This window comes from Lethenteron reissneri, chromosome 47, assembly GCF_015708825.2.
Source record: "Lethenteron reissneri isolate LAM-NWPU_2019-01 chromosome 47, ASM1570882v1, whole genome shotgun sequence".
In the NCBI taxonomy this organism is placed as follows: domain Eukaryota; kingdom Metazoa; phylum Chordata; class Hyperoartia; order Petromyzontiformes; family Petromyzontidae; genus Lethenteron; species Lethenteron reissneri.
Window position 1 is genome coordinate 11,885,913 of NC_083825.1, and position 9,419 is coordinate 11,895,331.

Consider the following 9,419-nt stretch of genomic DNA (forward strand, 5'->3'; position numbering starts at 1 on the left):
TACCCTCGCGCACGTGACGGGCGCTCATCTTCCTCGTGAGTGGTGGGGGTGCAAGTTCCGCGTTGTTGGTTAGGGGGGGGGTGGGTGGCTGGTGCGAGGGGCTTTCACTGAACAAGTGGGGGGCATTCGAAGGAAGCGTGCAGCAGGTAGGTGTGCGTCCCTGCTGATCACCGATCTTGCTCTCTCTCTCTCTCACACACACACGGTCTTCGTCAAAGTGATTTGCACGGTTGGTTACGTACGATGCGACAGAAGGTCAACATACAATGTGCCTTCAAGTGACACCTTCGCGCGCGTGTGTGAGAGATGTACTTAGAGAGCGGTGGCGCTTTCGTTAGCGCGCTGCGCTACGAACCCGGTGAGCCGAAATCGATTACCGCTCACTGCCACCAACGTTAGTGACGATTATCTAAACCGGTCCTGGGCCTCTCCTAGGTCGACACAGCCTCAAATTAGTACCTGGTGCGGTGTGTAAAGTTTCCACTCGGGAGACAAAAGCGGTCGGGCGTAGTGCTGGCCACCCACCCCCTCGCGCGCTGTGCCGGCCTTCATAGGTGCTAGCCAACGGCACTTGCCCCAACAGTCTTCTGAGGCTACACGGGGGATCTTTGTCATTGTATCTGTGTAGCCATGTGCGTCTGTTTGTCTGTACGAGGCATATGTTTACCGAGAGCTTTTGCTCAGCGGTAGCACATTGCGCTACGAAACTTCTAATCCGAGTTCGATTTTCGAACACGGCTAATATCAGTGGCGAATGCCATTTGGACCGGATCCTGCACCTCCCCTAGGTCGACTGAACCTTAAATGATTACCTGGTGTGGTGTCTAAACAGCGGTACTGGGGGAGACAAAGGCGGACCGGTCGCGGTTCTGACCACAGCATCTCTTCGTGCGCCACTTGAGACTAAATAAACAGCACTTGGCCCAACAGCCTATGCATGCTATTCGGGGGATTTTTACCTTCTGCAATTTCCAGGGCGCGACTGGATTGTGGTAGGGGGGAATTTCCCTGCTTCTGCTTTTAACTTTCCATTCCCGGGACTGCGCGTTCCGTGGTTGACTCGCTCGGCTGGGGAAGAGCAGCAGCAGCAGGTGCAGCAGCAGCAGGTGCTGCAGCAGCAGGTGCTGCAGCAGCAGGTGCTGCAGCAGCAGGTGCTGCAGCAGCAGGTGCTGCAGCAGCAGGTGCTGCAGCAGCAGGTGCTGCAGCAGCAGGTGCTGCAGCAGCAGGTGCTGTTCGCCTTGGGGCCTGGCCGTCACGTGGCCAGCAGGTGGCAGCACAGCAATGGATGATTCTTGAATCTGTCTGTGCGGAGCTTTAAGAGTGGCACCCCCATTCCCTCGTATGCGTCGTGGTGGAGCTCTTTCGGGGTTCCCCGGCAAGAGGCCAAACTCTCATTGGTGGAGTCGATCGCGCATCCAATGAATGTAACAGGACCCAATGTGGCTTCGATCCCGACACGGACGCCTGCTGGATGTGCAGTTTTCATGTTCTCTTTCTCTCTCCATGATCGCGTGGGTTTTTCTCCGGGTCCTCCGTTTTTTTCCCATCAATATTTAGAAACACGCGTTGAGAGAATATTCTTGGTTCTTTCGGTAAAGTCGCGGAGATAGTTTGAAGAGGATTCGGCCGCTATCAATGACCACGCGAGAAGCCACTTCGCTGGGCCTGTCATTTGTGGGCAGGTCGCTTCTGAAGAAAGAGCTGTGCAGCTCAGTGGGCCTAACCTGGTTACATAAAAAATAGAAAATTAAATACAAATGAAAATATACTCTTAGTTTTTTCGGGAAAGTCACGTAGGTAAAAAATAAAAAAAAATTGTTTAAATTAAAATACTGAGTAAATATTATAAAAAAAATTATCTAATTAAATATAGAAAGAAAAAGAAAATCTCGAGGGCTCCTTGAGGCTTCCCAAGTTAACAATAATCCAATAATACAACAATAACAATAATCACAATATAAAATAATAACATAAGTCACAATAATCACAACAATAACAATGCATCACACAGTAATGCCACGCATGATTGCGATTATCATCAAAACTGAAACTGAGATTACCACCGTGCCAGATATGTCGATTCATTGCCGGATAAAAGCTCGCCGTTGTCACGCCTGCGGATTGTTTCGACCATACTTCACCACGCTGGTCAGGGCGTGTTGGTGATAATCCCTTGGTATTCGATATCCCCCCCAGCCACTCAACCAGTTGGAAGTGACAGGATCGATCGGGACCGGCTAATTGTTCCTCGCGCTCGCAGATCCCACGGCGGGTGTCGGATGAGCCGAGGGTTCTCGGCGTCCCCCCCTCTTAGAACCACACCGGGTTCAGAACCACGACGGGTTTAGAACCACGCCGGGTTCAGAACCACGCCGGGTTTAGAACCACGCCGGTTCAGAACCACGCCGGGTTCCGAACCACGCCGGGTTTAGAACCATACCGGTTTAGAACACGCCGGGTTCAGAACCACGCGGGTTCAGAACACCACGCCGGGTTTAGAACCACGCCGGGTTCAGAACCACGCCGGGTTTAGAACCACGCCGGGTTCAGAACCACGCCGGGTTCAGAACCACGCCGGGTTCAGAACCACGCCGGGTTTAGAACCACACCGGGTTTAGAACCACGCCGGGTTTAGAACCACGCCGGGTTAGAACCACGCCGGGTTTAGAACCACGCCGGGTTTAGAACCACGCCGGGTTTAGAACCACGCCGGGTTTAGAACCACGCCGGGTTTAGAACCACGCCGGGTTTAGAACCACGCCGGGTTTAGAACCACGCCGGGTTTAGAACCACGCCGGGTTTAGAACCACTGATTTAAACAGAGCAGGGCGCGGAGTGTTCACGTGCAGCATGCAGGCCGGGGGTCTATATAGCACTGACAACAACAACTACAACAACTACAACAACAACAACTACAACAACTACAACAACAATACAATCAATAACACTGCGTGACCTTACAAGGAAAACAAACATTTAATCGGCGACGTTTCCGGCAATTGCCTTTCTTCAGTACCGAGTTGATGCGTTTGTCATTTTCGCAGCTGGATCGAAACTCGCAGTCATGGCTGATCAAAGGGAAGATCCGAAGATAACGACCCTGGAGACCCCACGGCGGGTAAGGGACCTACCTACATCACTATCACTGACAGTATACGTGACAGTCTATACCTGCCAACCCTTCTCGTGCAAGCCGCTGATTCTTAAGCCCTTCTACAGCATCCACATTTCCAGAGGAACAAATGTAGTTTTTTTGCACGAAAGTAAAATAAAATCTAATGAAGCATTTTATCCTGTGTCGGGTGGAGGAGGGTGTACGACGCAACATTTTACTCGCGCGATCTGACCCAAGACAAATTGGTATTTGTTCGGCTGTAGCGTGGGGCGCCGTGCGGTGTCCGACTGTAGCGTGGCCTGGTCCGTGCAGAGTGCGGCAATGCACGGAGCGGGCTCCGTGAATCGCTGCCGCCCTGTCCCCGCAGGCGCTGTGCTTCCAGGTGTTTGCCGGCGTCGTGACCGTCCTCCTCCTGGTGAGCCACCGCACTCTGGGCCAACACCTCGGCGCTCGGCTCAGTGAAGCGCTCGGGAGCTGAGCGGATCTGACGAACGCGGTGGGGTCCGCTTTTTCATTTGTCCAAAGCACAGCGGCTGAGCACGGGCCCCCAAGGCCCGCAACGTAAAGCGGCCAGCAACAAACAGCAACCTCAAAGTTGTGACATTAAGAGTGAACACGTGACTTCAATAGAGCAAGGTTACTGAAAGCGCTTGGGGGGGGGGGGGCTGGGGGGTGATAGGAGATGGGAGGGATTCGAAGCTGAGCGTTGCGAGGGCAGAAGCATGGTGAGAACTGTTGTGACCTGCACTGTGGTGAGTGGCTGAGTGGTGCTGAGTGAGTGGGTGAGTGAGTGAGTGGGTGAGTGAGTGAGTGGCTGAGTGAGTGGCTGAGTGAGTGAGTGGGTGAGTGAGTGGGTGAGTGAGTGGCTGAGTGAGTGGCTGAGTGAGTGGCTGAGTGAGTGGGCTGAGTGAGTGGGGGGAGTGAGTGGGTGAGTGAGTGGCTGAGTGAGTGGTGAGTGAGTGAGTGGCTGAGTGGGGGTGATTGATGGCTGAGTCTGAGTGATTGGGTGAGTGAGTGGCTGAGTGAGTGGGCGAGTGAGTGGGTGAGTGAGTGACTGAGTGAGTGGCTGAGTGAGTGAGTGGCTGAGTGAGTGGCTGAGTGATTGGCTGAGTGATGTGGTGAGTGGTGAGGCTGAGTGAGTGGCTGAGTGAGTAGCTGAGTGAGTGGGTGATGGAGTGGGCGAGTGAGTGAGTGGCTGAGTGAGTGAGTGAGGGCTGAGTGATTGTGTGAGTGAGTGGCTGAGTGAGTGGTGGCTGAATGATTGGGTGAGTGAGGGGCTGAGTGAGGGGTGATTGATTGTCTGAGTGATTGGGAGGTAGGAGTGGCTGAGGAGTGGTGGGACGGTAGGGCGTAGTGAGTCGTGAGTGATGAGTCTGAGGAGGGTGAGTGAGTGTGGTGAGTGGTGAGTGGGTGAGTGAGTGGCTGAGTGAGTGCTGAGTGAGTGAGTGTGGCCTGAGTGAGTGGCTGAGTGAGTGAGTGAGTGGCTGATGAGTGGCTGAGTGAGTGAGTGGGGTGATTGAGTGGTTGGGTGAGTAGCTGAGTGAGTGAGTGAGAGGTAAACACGTGTCTCCAGGTCCGCTGACCCGTACAGCCCTGGCTGTACAGGCTGTACGGGTCAAACCAGTATTGGATGAAGTCACGAGGTGAGTGCCACGCGTGACCGAGTGTGCGGAGCTGCGGGGTGCACGCGCCACTGATTAACCCGGGCGGCCAATCGTGCTCACGCTCGTGGCCGCTCAGTCGCTCACGGGACCCGTGGCCGACGACGCCGTCGCACTCGACCCGAGGGCAGTGCGGGACTAAGCTCGTGCGGAGCCTGTAGCATGCGTGTTATGAAGGGCCCTAAATAAAAAATAAAACATGTAAATATTAAAACACATACATGTTAACTTGCACATGAAAGTAATTGTATGTTTCATTTGCTATACAGCCAGCTAAAACGACAAATCGCTAACTTAAACACCCAGTCGTTCGTAAAAGTTGAAGGCGGTATAGTGCTATAGTAATAGAGCAAGTGCAGAATCACTGAAGCGGAATTGATAGCTTGAAAGCGTTTATCGCGGGGCCCTTGAAAGTGCGGGGCCCGTAGCATGTGTAGCTACTACACGTGTAGTAGTAGCTGTAGTAGCTACTACAACGACTGTAGTAGCTGTAGTAGCTACTACTACACGTGTCACACCGGTCGTGCCACCTGCACGGAGAGATGCCAGTGGGCGGACTCTGCGCTGAGGAAGGGGGAGTGTGCAGGGGCGAGGCGGCAGCAGGAGCGGAGACGGCGGTCTGAGAGGCGGGGGGGGGGGCACTGCTTCGCGTTCGTGTGAGCTCGGTACCACCACACGCGGCTGATGCCCCCCCTTGCCCCCCCCCCCTCGTCTCCCCCCCACCTCACCTCCTCGCCCCCCTCTCATCCCCCCCCCCCCACCTCACCCGCTCGCCCCTTCGCCCCCCTCGTCTCCCCCCCCACCTCGCCCCCCCCACCCCCCCTCGTCTCCCCCCCCCCACCTCGCCCCCCCCACCCCCCACCTCACACCCCCCTTCTCCCCCCCCACCTCACCCCCCCCACCCCCCACCTCACACACCCCCCCCTCGCCGCAGGTGTCCCACGATCGTGTGCGGGCGGCCACGACGACGCTGGTGCGGCAGCCCGAAATGGCCCTCCTGGCCCTCAGCGTGGCGCGTGAGTGCCGCGTGAACAGACTGTGTTGCCGCGTGAACAAGCCGCGTTGCCGCGTGAAACAAGCCGCGTTGGCCGCGTGAACAATCCGCGTTGCCGCGTGAACAAGCCGCGTTGCCGCGTGGGGGCCGGCAATGTCGCGCAGACACAAATCAGTTTAAAGGGCTCCCATAATGCGCATGCAAAACGTACCCGTGGACTCAGTAACCATCCCCCTCCACGTGGCGCAAGAGCGCAGAAGCGTCGTTACCACATCTACGCCTGATGAAGCTGGTCGTAAATACTGGCGAAACGTCGTACTCAGATTGTAAATGTTGTGGCTTGGCTCTCCAACACGCCGGTGTGCTGTACTAGTCTACTACACTATACACTACTATACACTACACCAGGGGTCCTCAAACTACGGCCCGCGGGCCACATGCGGCCCGCCGAGGACATTTATCCGGCCCGCCGGGTGTTTTTGCCGCCGCTGCCTGTCTGTTACTTTTTTTCTACATGAGAAGGACGGTCATTGGTGGAAGAGGGAGAGGGGGCGGAGTTCCCCCCAATCAGACTGCATTGATGGGCAGTGCATTCTGTATGTCTCTGTTTGGGCAAAGTTATTGCTGGTATATTGTTTTTGTAGCGCTGTATATATTGGTATTTTACTAATAGCAATTTTGACTCCCTAGGGAACAATGATGTCAAGAAAGAGAAAAACTGACTCGGAGTGTAGGATATTCAAAGAACAGTGGACTTATGATTACTTTTTCATGCAGTACAAGGAAAGAGCTGTGTGTCTGATATGCCAGAATATAGTGTCTGTGTTCAAAGAATACAATTTACGTCGACACTATGAAACTCAACATGAAGATAAATATGATTGTTTGGTCGGAGAAGTGGGAAAAGATAAAATATTAAAACTGAAAAATACATTAACAACTCAGCAAAATACTTTTGTGAAGCAGAAGCAGCTAAATATTTCATCACTGCGAGCAAGTTTTCAAGTTGCCAAGCTAATAGCGTGCACTGGCAGACCATTCGTGGAGGGAGAATTTGTTAAAGAATGCCTTCTTTCTGTTGCCAAAGAGATGCGTCCAGAGAAGGCCGATTTATTTAGTACAGTGAGTCTTTCAGGACCTACAATTACACGGAAGATTGAAGAAATTGGAGACAATTTGCATCAGCATTTGCAAAACTCCACAAAAAAAACTTTCCTAATTTTCCTTGGCACTCGACGAAAGCAATGATGTTCGTGATTCTGCACAACTTCTAATTTTTATTCGTGGGACGAATGACTATTTCGAAGTCACAGAAGAGCTTGCTGTACTGCAAAGCATCAAAGGAACAACTACAGGAGAGGATATCTTTCGATTTAAAGCTTTCGTGACTGCAGGGATTCATCTTCTTGGTTCTTTCGGTAAAGTCACATAGAAGGGAAGTAATAAAATAATAAAAGTAAAACATAATAAAATAATTCTCACGACGTTTCGGCCACAACGCAAGCAGCCGTCCTCAGGTGAAAACCAGGTCTGTTGGGGAGACAGCATCTGAATGAAACAGCACACGAGCTTGGAGCATATATAAGCTGGGTTGGAAACGGGGGAAAGAGCCCCTTGACAAAATAATTTGCATATCAAGAGGAATTTAGCATATTTATGGAAAATGCAAGAATGTGATTAGTACTACATATGCCCGTGCTGCATATGTAGTACTAATAACATTCCTGCATTTCCCATAAATATGCTAAATTCCTCTTGATATGCAAATTATTTTATTATGTTTTATTTTTATTATTTTATTACTTCCCTTCTACGTGACTTTACCGAAAGAACCAAGAAGAGAGGATATCTATGAAAAGTTTTGCCAAACTGTGAATGGTTTGGAGCTGAACTGGGTTAAACTGGCCAGTGTGACAACTGATGGTGCTCCTAGCATGGTGGGGTCTAAGAAAGGAGTAATTGCTCGCATTAACCAAGAGATGGACAAACATAACCATTCTCATCCAATAGCCATACACTGCCTCATCCACCAACAAGCGCTGTGTAGTAAATCACTGAAGTGGGACTCTGTTATGAAATTTGTGGTATCTTGTGTTAACTTCATTAGAGCTCATGCACTAAACCACAGACAATTTCAGGAATTTCTGTCTGAGCTAAATGTTGACTATGAATATGTTCTGTATCACACAGAAGTCCGTTGGCTGAGTCGAGGGAGAGTTTTGAAACGTTTATATGACTTACTTCCACAGATTACAGATTTTCTGCTTTAGAAAAATAAAGAAGTACCAGAGCTCAATGATGCAGAATGGAAATGGCACCTTGCCTTTCTGACAGATGCAACAGAGCTACTCAACAGTTTCAATGTGCAACTTCAAGGAAAGGGGAAGCTCATCTGTGATATGCAATCACATGTCAAAGCATTTGAAGTAAAATTAGGCCTCCTCATCAAACAAGTGGAGGAGGAAAACTTCTGCCATCTCCCCACAACTCAAAATCTGTTAGCGGAAAAACCATTGGTTGCATTCCCAAACAAAACATGTGTGGATTCACTGGAAAAATTGCAAAAGGAGTTCCAATTTGGATTTAAAGAGCTTCATCTCCATGAACAGGACATACAGCTTTTCCGTAACCCATTTTCTATTGCCATTGAAAATGTGGATACAATTTACCAAATGGAACTGGCTGAACTGCAGAATTGTGACTCTCTGAAAGACGCATTCAAGTCAAGCAGCCTTCATAATTTCTATGCATCTCTCCCCTCTGAGACATATCCTCATCTCAGGAACCATGCACTCAAAATGGCAACCATCTTTGGCAGCACTTATGTCTGTGAACAGACTTTTTCCAGAATGAAACATTTGAAATCTCCAACCAGATCTAGACTAACGGATGCACACTTGCATCACTTGTTACGACTAGCAGTGACAAATATGGAACCGGACATTGACCATCTCATTAGCCAAAAGCAGGCCCATAGTTCCCATTGAAATACTGGCAAGTTTGTTGATTTAACTTTACTTGTTCTTCATTTTAAATATTGTATTTGTTCCCGTTTTGTTTCTTCACTTCAAAATAAGATATATCCAGTGTGCATAGGAATTTGTTCATAGTTTTTTTGACTATAGTCCGGCCCTCCAACGGTCTGAGGGACAGTGAACTGGCCCCCTGTTTAAAAAGTTTGAGGACCCCTGCACTACACTATACACTACTATACACTACACTATACACTACATTATACACAACACTATACACTACTATACACTACACTATACACTACACTATACACGACTATACACTACACTATACACGACTATACACTACACTATACACTACACTTTACACTACTATACACTACACTATACACTACACTATACACGACTATACACTACACTATACACTACACTATACACTATACTATACACTACACTATACACTACACTATACACTACACTATACACGACTATACACTACACTATACACTACACTTTACACTACTATACACTACACTATACACTACACTATACACGACTATACACTACACTATACACTACACTATACACTATACTATACACTACACTATACACTACACTATACACTACTATACACTACACTATACACTACTATACACTACACTATACACTACTATACA

General features: G+C 49.8%; 1 long non-coding RNA gene across 1 annotated transcript; it reads left to right on the forward strand.

The window, feature by feature from the left end:
- Window positions 1-124: 124 nt before the first annotated feature.
- LOC133354497 (uncharacterized) lies at window positions 125-3,533 on the forward strand. The gene is made up of 3 exons (XR_009756593.1): window positions 125-146; window positions 3,045-3,118; window positions 3,483-3,533. It is a non-coding gene; the product is annotated as an uncharacterized LOC133354497 (long non-coding RNA).
- Window positions 3,534-9,419: the final 5,886 nt, after the last annotated feature.